This window comes from Arachis stenosperma, chromosome 6 (assembly GCF_014773155.1).
Source record: "Arachis stenosperma cultivar V10309 chromosome 6, arast.V10309.gnm1.PFL2, whole genome shotgun sequence".
NCBI classification, from domain to species: domain Eukaryota; kingdom Viridiplantae; phylum Streptophyta; class Magnoliopsida; order Fabales; family Fabaceae; genus Arachis; species Arachis stenosperma.
In genome coordinates this window covers 98711912-98720593 of record NC_080382.1, presented here as the reverse complement: position 1 = coordinate 98720593, position 8682 = coordinate 98711912, and positions in this window count along the sequence as shown.

Genomic DNA, 8682 nt, shown 5'->3' with positions numbered 1-8682 from the left:
CACCCATTTGGATACATAATCCACTGCCACCAGAATATAGGTGTTTGAGTATGATGGTGGGAAAGGTCCCATGAAGTCAATGCCCCATACATCAAACAACTCAATCTCCAAGATTCCTTGTTGAGGCATGGCATAACTGTGAGGCAGGTTACCTGATCTTTGGCAACTATCACAGTTAAGCACAAATGCTCGGGAGTCTTTATAGAGAGTAGGCCAGTAGAAGCCACTTTGGAGGACTCTTGTGGCTGTTCGTTCACTTCCAAAATGTCCTCCATACTGTGATCCATGGCAATGCCAAAGGATCTTCTGTGCTTCTTCTTTAGGCACACATCTACGGATTACTCCGTCTGCACATCTCTTAAAGAGATATAGTTCATCCCAAAGATAGTACTTTGCATCTGTGATTAATTTCTTTGATTGCACCTTACTGTACTCTTTGGGTATGAATCTCACTGTCTTGTAGTTTGCAATGTCTGCAAACCATGGCACTTCCTGGACGGCCAGCAGTTGCTCATCCGGAAAGGTTTCAGAAATGTCAGTGAGAGGGAGGGACGCCCCTTCCACTGGTTCTATTCGGGACAGATGATCTGCTACTTGATTTTCTGTCCCTTTTCTGTCTCTTATTTCTATATCAAACTCTTGCAGAAGCAGCACCCATCTGATGAGTCTGGGTTTTGAATCCTGCTTTGTGAGTAGATATTTAAGAGCAGCATGATCAGTGTACACAATCACTTTTGATCCTACTAAGTATGACCTGAATTTGTCAATGGCGTAAACCACTGCAAGTAGCTCTTTTTCTGTGGTTGTATAATTCTTCTGTGCATCATTTAGCACACGGCTTGCATAGTAAATAACGTGCAGAAGCTTGTCATGCCTTTGTCCCAACACTGCACCAATGGCATGGTCACTGGCATCACACATTAGTTCAAATGGTAATGTCCAGTCTGGTGCAGAGATGATTGGTGCTGTAACCAATTTAGCTTTCAGGGTCTCAAATGCCTGCAGACACTCTTCATCAAAGATAAATGGCGTGTCTGCAGCTAGCAGGTTGCTCAGAGGTTTGGCGATTTTTGAAAAGTCCTTTATAAACCTCCTATAGAACCCTGCATGTCCCAGAAAGCTTCTGATTGCCTTAACATTAGCAGGTGGTGGTAATTTTTCAATTACTTCTACCTTAGCTTGGTCCACCTTTATCCCCTTGTTCGAAATTTTGTGCCCAAGGACAATTCCTTCAGTCACCATAAAGTGACATTTTTCCCAGTTTAAAACCAGATTAGTCTCTTGGCATCTTTTCAGAACAAGTGCTAAATGGTTTAGGCAGGAGCTGAATGAGTCTCCAAATACTGAAAAGTCATCCATGAAGACTTCCAGGAATTTTTCCACCATATCAGAGAAAATTGAGAGCATGCACCTCTGAAAGGTTGCAGGTGCATTGCACAGGCCAAATGGCATCCTTCTGTATGCAAATACTCCAGATGGGCATGTGAATGCCGTTTTCTCTTGATCTTGGGGATCTACTGCAATTTGATTATAACCTGAATATCCATCCAGGAAGCAGTAGTATTCATGACCTGCTAGTCTTTCTAGCATCTGGTCTATGAATGGTAAAGGAAAATGATCCTTTCTGGTGGCTGTATTGAGCCTTCTATAATCAATGCACATACGCCACCCTGTAACTGTTCTTGTAGGAACCAGTTCATTTTTTTCATTATGAACCACTGTCATGCCTCCTTTCTTTGGGACAACTTGGACAGGGCTCACCCAGGGGCTGTCAGAAATAGGATAAATAATCCCAGCCTCTAGTAATTTAGTGACCTCCTTCTGCACCACTTCCTTCATGGCTGGGTTCAGCCTCCTCTGTGGTTGGACCACAGGCTTGGCGTCACCTTCCAATAGGATCTTATGCATGCATCTGGCTGGGCTAATGCCCTTAAGATCACTGATCGACCACCCAAGAGCTGTCTTGTGTATCCTTAGCACTTGAATTAGTGCTTCCTCTTCCTGTGGCTCTAAGGTAGAGCTTATAATTACAGGAAAGGTATCACCTTCTCCCAGAAATGCATATTTCAGGGATGGTGGCAATGGTTTGAGTTCGGGTTTTGGAGGTTTCTCCTCTTCTTGAGGGATTTTCAGAGGTTCTATTATCTTCTCTGACTCCTCCAAATCAGGCTGAACATCTTTAAAGATGTTCTCTAGCTCTGATTCCAAACTTTCAGCCATATTGACCTCTCTTACCAGAGAGTCAATAATATCAACACTCATACAGTCATTTGGGGTGTCTGGATGTTGCATTGCTTTGACAACATTTAACTTGAACTCCTCCTCATTGACTCTCAAGGTTACTTCCCCTTTTTGGACATCAATGAGGGTTCGGCCAGTTGCTAGGAAAGGTCTTCCTAGGATGAGAGTTGCACTTTTGTGCTCCTCCATTTCCAGCACCACAAAGTCAGTAGGAAAGGCGAATGGCCCAACCTTTACAATCATGTCTTCAATCACGCCTGATGGGTACTTAATGGAACCATCAGCAAGTTGAAGACATATCCTGGTTGGTTTAATTTCTTCAGTTAAACCAAGCTTTCTGATAGTAGATGCAGGTATTAAGTTGATACTTGCCCCAAGATCACATAAAGCTTGCTTGGTACAATTACCCTCTAATGTGCATGGTATCATAAAGCTCCCAGGATCTTTAAGCTTCTCAGGTAAGCTTTTTAGAATGACTGCACTGCATTCTTCAGTGAGGTAGACTTTTTCAGTTTCCCTCCAATCCTTCTTATGACTTAAGATTTCTTTCATGAACTTAGCATAAGAAGGTATTTGCTCAAGTGCTTCTGCAAACGGAATCTTTATTTCAAGAGTCCTGAGATAGTCTGCAAAGCGAGCAAATTGCTTATCCTGTTCCGCTTGGCGGAGTTTTTGAGGATAAGGCATTTTGGCTTTGTATTCCTCAACCATAGTTGATGCAGGTTTATTACCTACAGAAGTGGGTTGGGAAGCCTTTTTAGAAGGGTTGTTATCAGTACTTGTATGTAACTGATTCCCTACTGGCAATTGAACACCAGTGGTAGGAGCTGGAGTGGCGTTAGACGCCACATCCTTGTTTGTCACTGGCGTTTGAACGCCAGAACCATGCTCCCTTTGGGCGTTCAACGCCAGATCCATGCTTGTTTCTGGCGTTGAACGCCAGGAATGAGCATGGTCTGGGCGTTCAGCGCCAGCTTTATCCCTCTCTGGGCTCTGATTGTCCTCAGAGAGGTTTTGAGTGTCCCCCTGTTCATTTCTTGGTTTCCTGCTGCTTTGAAGTGAGGTATTTAATGTTTTCCCACTTCTTAATTGAACTGCTTGGCATTCTTCTGTTATTTGTTTTGACAGTTGCTTTTCTGTCTGCTTTAATTGTACTTCCATGTTCCTGTTAGCCATTCTTGTTTCCTGTAATATTTCCTTGAATTCGGCTAGCTGCTGAGTTAGAAAGTCTAATTGCTGATTGAATTCATTAGCCTGATCCACTGGACTGAGTTCTGCAGTTACTGTTTTAGCTTCTTCTTTCATAGAGGATTCACTGCTTAGGTACAGATGCTGATTTCTGGCAACTGTATCAATAAGCTCTTGAGCTTCTTCAATTGTTTTTCTCATGTGTATAGATCCACCAGCTGAGTGGTCTAGAGAAATCTGAGCTTTTTCTGTAAGCCCATAGTAGAAGATGTCTAATTGCACCCATTCTGAAAACATTTCAGAGGGGCATTTTCTTAGCATCTCTCTGTATCTCTCCCAAGCATCATAAAGGGATTCATTATCTCCTTGTTTGAAGCCTTGGATGTTTAGCCTTAGCTGTGTCATCCGTTTGGGAGGGAAATAGTGATTCAGGAATTTTTCTGACAGCTGTTTCCATGTTTTTATGCTGTTCTTAGGCTGGTTATTTAACCACCTCTTAGCTTGATCTTTTACAGCAAATGGAAACAGTAATAGTCTGTAGACATCCTGATCTACTTCCTTATCATGTACTGTATCAGCAATTTGCAGAAATTGTGCCAGAAACTCTGTAGGTTCTTCATGTGGAAGACCAGAATACTGGCAGTTTTGCTGCACCATGATAATGAGCTGAGGATTCAGCTCAAAGCTACTAACTCCAATGGAGGGTATACAGATACTACTCCCATATGAAGCAGTAGTGGGGTTGGCATATGACCCCAGAGTCCTCTTGGACTGTTCATTCATACTTACTTCCATAATGGAATACAAGCTGAGAATTTATATGTTGAGAATTATTTATTTTATAATAGTGGAATAATAAAAAAAAAATGGAATATATAAAAAAAATATTTTGAAAATATTTTGTGAAAATTTTTTCGAAAAATTTGAAATTGAAAATTGAAGTTTATATTAAAAATTTTGAAAAAGTAGTTTAAAAAAAATAGTTGGAAAATAAAATTTTTTTTTTTTTTGAATTTGAATTTTATGATGAAAGAGAAAAACACACAAAAGACACAAGACTTAAAATTTTTAGATCCAATGCTCCTTATTTTCGAAAATTTTTGGAGGGAAAACACCAAGGAACACCAAACTTAAAAATTTTAAGATCAAGACACAAGAAAAACTCAAGAACACTTTGAAGATTCACAAGAACACCAAGAACACAAGAAAGAACACCAAACTTAAAATTTTTAGAAAACTTTAATAAATTTTCGAAATTTAAAGAGAACTTAACAAGAAAACTCCAAACTTAAAGTTTGGCACAAGATTAAATCAAGAAAAATAAACAAGAACAACTTGAAGATCAATGAAGAACAAAGAACACAAGTCGAAAATTTTAAAGAAAAATATAAGATATGCAATTGACACCAAACTTAGAACAAGACACCAAACTCACGAAAATTAGCAATTAATTAAAAGAAAAATAATAAATTTTGAAAAGAAATTTTTGAAAAGAAACTATCCTATCAATATTGATTTAATGACTCTATAAGAATAAGAACAAAATAAAAATAAATTATTCCTAATCTAAGAAATAAAATAAGCCTTCAATTGTCCAAACTCAATAATCCCCGGCAACGGCGCCAAAAACTTGGTGCACGAATTTGTGATTCGCACAACTAACCAGCAAGTGCACTGGGTCGTCCAAGTAATACCTTACGTGAGTAAGGGTCGATCCCACGGAGATTATTGGCTTGAAGCAATCAATATTTATTTTATTTGTCTTAGTCAGGATGTCAAAGAAAATTGTTTGGATTACTTGAACAATAGAGTTACTTGTTTATAAAGGATTGTGGAATATGTTGGAGTTTTGGAGATGCTTTGTCCTTTGACTTCAACTCTTCCTTGGAATCCTCTTCTCACACGCAGGTTCCTTCCATGGCAAGCTCTCTGTAGGGTGTCACCGTTGTCAATGGCTACCTCCCATCCTCTCAGTGAAAACGTTCCTATGCTCTGTCACAGCACGGCTAATCATCTGTCGGTTCTCAATCAGGTTGGAATAGAATCCCTTGATTCTTTTGCGTCTGTCACTAACGCCCAGCCCTCAGGAGTTTGAAGCACGTCACAGTCATTCAATCCTGGAATCCTACTTGGAATACCACAGACAAGGTTTAGACTTTCCGGATTCTCATGAATGCCGCCATCAATCCAGCTTATACCACGAAGATTCTGATTAGGGAAGCTAAGAGACATTCATTCAATCTGATGTAGAACGGAGGTGGTTGTCAGGCACACGTTCATGGGTTGAGGAAGGTGATGAGTGTCACGGATCATCACCTTCTTCACAATTGAGCACGAATAAACATCTTAGATAAGAACAAGCGTGTTTGAATGGAAAACAAAGGAATTGTATTAAATCATCGAGACGCTGCAGAGCTCCTCACCCCCAACAATGGAGTTTAGAGACTCATGCCGTCAAAAGTATGTAATTCAGATCTGAAAATGTCATGAGGTACAGAAAATGTCTGTAAAAGTTGTTTAAATAGTAAACTAGTAACCTAGGTTTACAGAAAATGAATAAACTAAGATAATTGGTGCAGAAATCCACTTCTGGGGCCCACTTGGTGTGTGCTGGGGCTGAGACTAAAGCTTTCCACGTGTAAAGACCTTTCTTGGCGTCAAACTCCAGGTTATGACGTGTTTTGGGCGTTCAACTCCGGATCATGACGTTTTTCTGGCGTTTAACTCCAGACAGCAGCATGAACTTGGCGTTTAATGCCAAGTTACGTCGTCTATCCTTGCGCAAAGTATGGACTATTATATATTGCTGGAAAGCCCTGGATGTCTACTTTCCAACGCCATTGAGAGCGCGCCAATTGGACTCCTGTAGCTCCAGAAAATCCATTTCGAGTGCAGGGAGGTCAGGATCCAACAGCATCAGCAGTCCTTTTTCAGCCTAAGTCAGATTTTTGCTCAACTCCCTCAATTTCAGCCAGAAAATACCTGAAATCACAGAAAAACACACAAACTCATAGTAAAGTCCAGAAATATGATTTTTGCCTAAAAACTAATATTATTTTACTAAAAACTAACTGAAACATGCTAAAATCTACATGAAATTACCCCCAAAAAGCGTATAAAATATCCGCTCATCAGATCCCAATTGAAATATCACAAGGCTCCTTAAGAACACAAGGTGAGGATAATGATCATGCTCGGCAAGCCGAGCTTGATTTAATTGAGGAAGTGCATGCCACAGCGGCTGTTCGTCATAAGGCTTTGCAACAGCGAATAGGTCAGCGCCATAATAAAACGGTGAGACCGAGATTTTTTCATGTCGGAGACTTGGTATTAAGGAAAATCGAGGAAGCACGAAGACCACCTTCGCATGGCAAACTCGCAGCGACATGGGAAGGCCCTTACAGAATTCATTAGGTGCTCGACAGAGGAGCATATCGATTGGAGCAATTAGATGGTGCGATACTACCGAGCACTTGGAATATTAATTCCTTGAAACAATACTATAGTTAATACTGCAGAATGCTGGTACTCTTTTTCCTACCTTGAGATTTTTCCTAAAATTGGGTTTTGCTCAAGGAGGTTTTAACGAGGCTAGCGTACCTAATTCAATTTGTAAAGGTACTATATATCAATAAGAATAATTTTTTCTTACTATCTATATTGCCTACTCTAAACTGAGGCGAGCTTCTTATGGATCACTTCCTACCACAACAGTAAACAATTATTATCTAAACCCAAAGCCACATCAATCGTACGTGCGCGATCAAAACTGATAATTTCTCATCAGTAATCAGACCCTAAATATAGGGATATGCAAAGGATAAGACAAATATATCCTAATTTATCCGAAATGCATCAGTTACAAAACAAACAGTGATTATAACAGCTCTTAAAGGGATCCCATATTCCCTATTCAAAATAAACAGCTCCTACAGAGTTTTTCATATTACTTAGTCATTACAAAATCACAAAAGTTGAACATAAAGTTAAACACTTTCAATCAGCCAAGTTATCTCCCCCTTCCTCTGGAACCTCCTCATCATCAACCAAATGACCATCCCGAACTATCTTACTCGGGTCCATAGCAGTAAAATCACCTTCAGGGCAAAGGAACTTTTCTTGGATAAGGGCACGTTCAAAGCCCTCAGCAAAAGCGTTAAGGATCTCAGTTTCACGACTAGTCTCGATCTGTTTCAACTTTAAGGTCACCTCAATAATTTGTTCACTCATATTGGTGATCTTATTTTCCCTCTTTTCCAGTGATTCTACAGCCTTTCCACACTTTTTTCTTCAAGTCTTAGTTTTTCTCTTACATCAGAAACCTCTTTCCTCAATTCAATTAGGGCAGCCTTTTTTGATTTCAGCTGCCCCATCTACTCGGCACTTTCCACAGAACTCTGTAACATCTTCCTATGCCTTTTTTCTTGGCTTCGACCTATGCTAGCCAACCGAAAACCCAAAACCTACAAATCAAACACAGATAAACGTTAATCTTACTAGTCCTTATTCCGACTACAGTACAAATATAAAAACTAAGCTGACCTGCATGAATTGATCTATACCAACATCTCCGACCTTCTCAATACAAGAAATATTCGAAGCAGATTAAACGATTTCGTCGGCCACGATATTAAACGGAAATTTTTTGTCCCACACTGATGGCCCATCACCCTTTTCTTCAAAGAAGTGCAGTTTTTCTTGTTTAACCGTAAAACTCGCCAACTCACTAAGCTGGATCACATTATCTCCTTCGTCCATATTAATTAAGTCAAACTTCCTCTTCTTGAAAATAATTACTTTTTTCTTCGGTGGCGGTTGATTGACTTCAGCCTCACCCTCCACCTTCTTCGGGTTTGACGAAAACCCTTCAAAGTTCTTCATCCTAAATCGAGCCCTTAGGTTTGATGTTGAAACTCCATGATACTTACCGGCTAAAAAATAGAGAAGAGAAAAAGTTAGATAAGTATTAGCATAAAGCATCAAACAAAATAAAACAGTTGTGCCTCACCAAAATACTTTAAAACAGACGCCATGTCTTCCTCCCACGAAAGCAAATCAAATACGGATATTAAGCCACCCCGATTAACCATTTCCATCAGAAAGCTTATTATACATTTGTTCCGAGGTGTTATAAGTTTGGGACCCAATATGTGATTAGGCTGACAGCACCAGTAAAGGGGAAATTTTTCTCCGAGATGTTCGTCTAGGTAAAAAGGAAACTCTTCCTCTACAGATTTTACCTTGAGAAACATT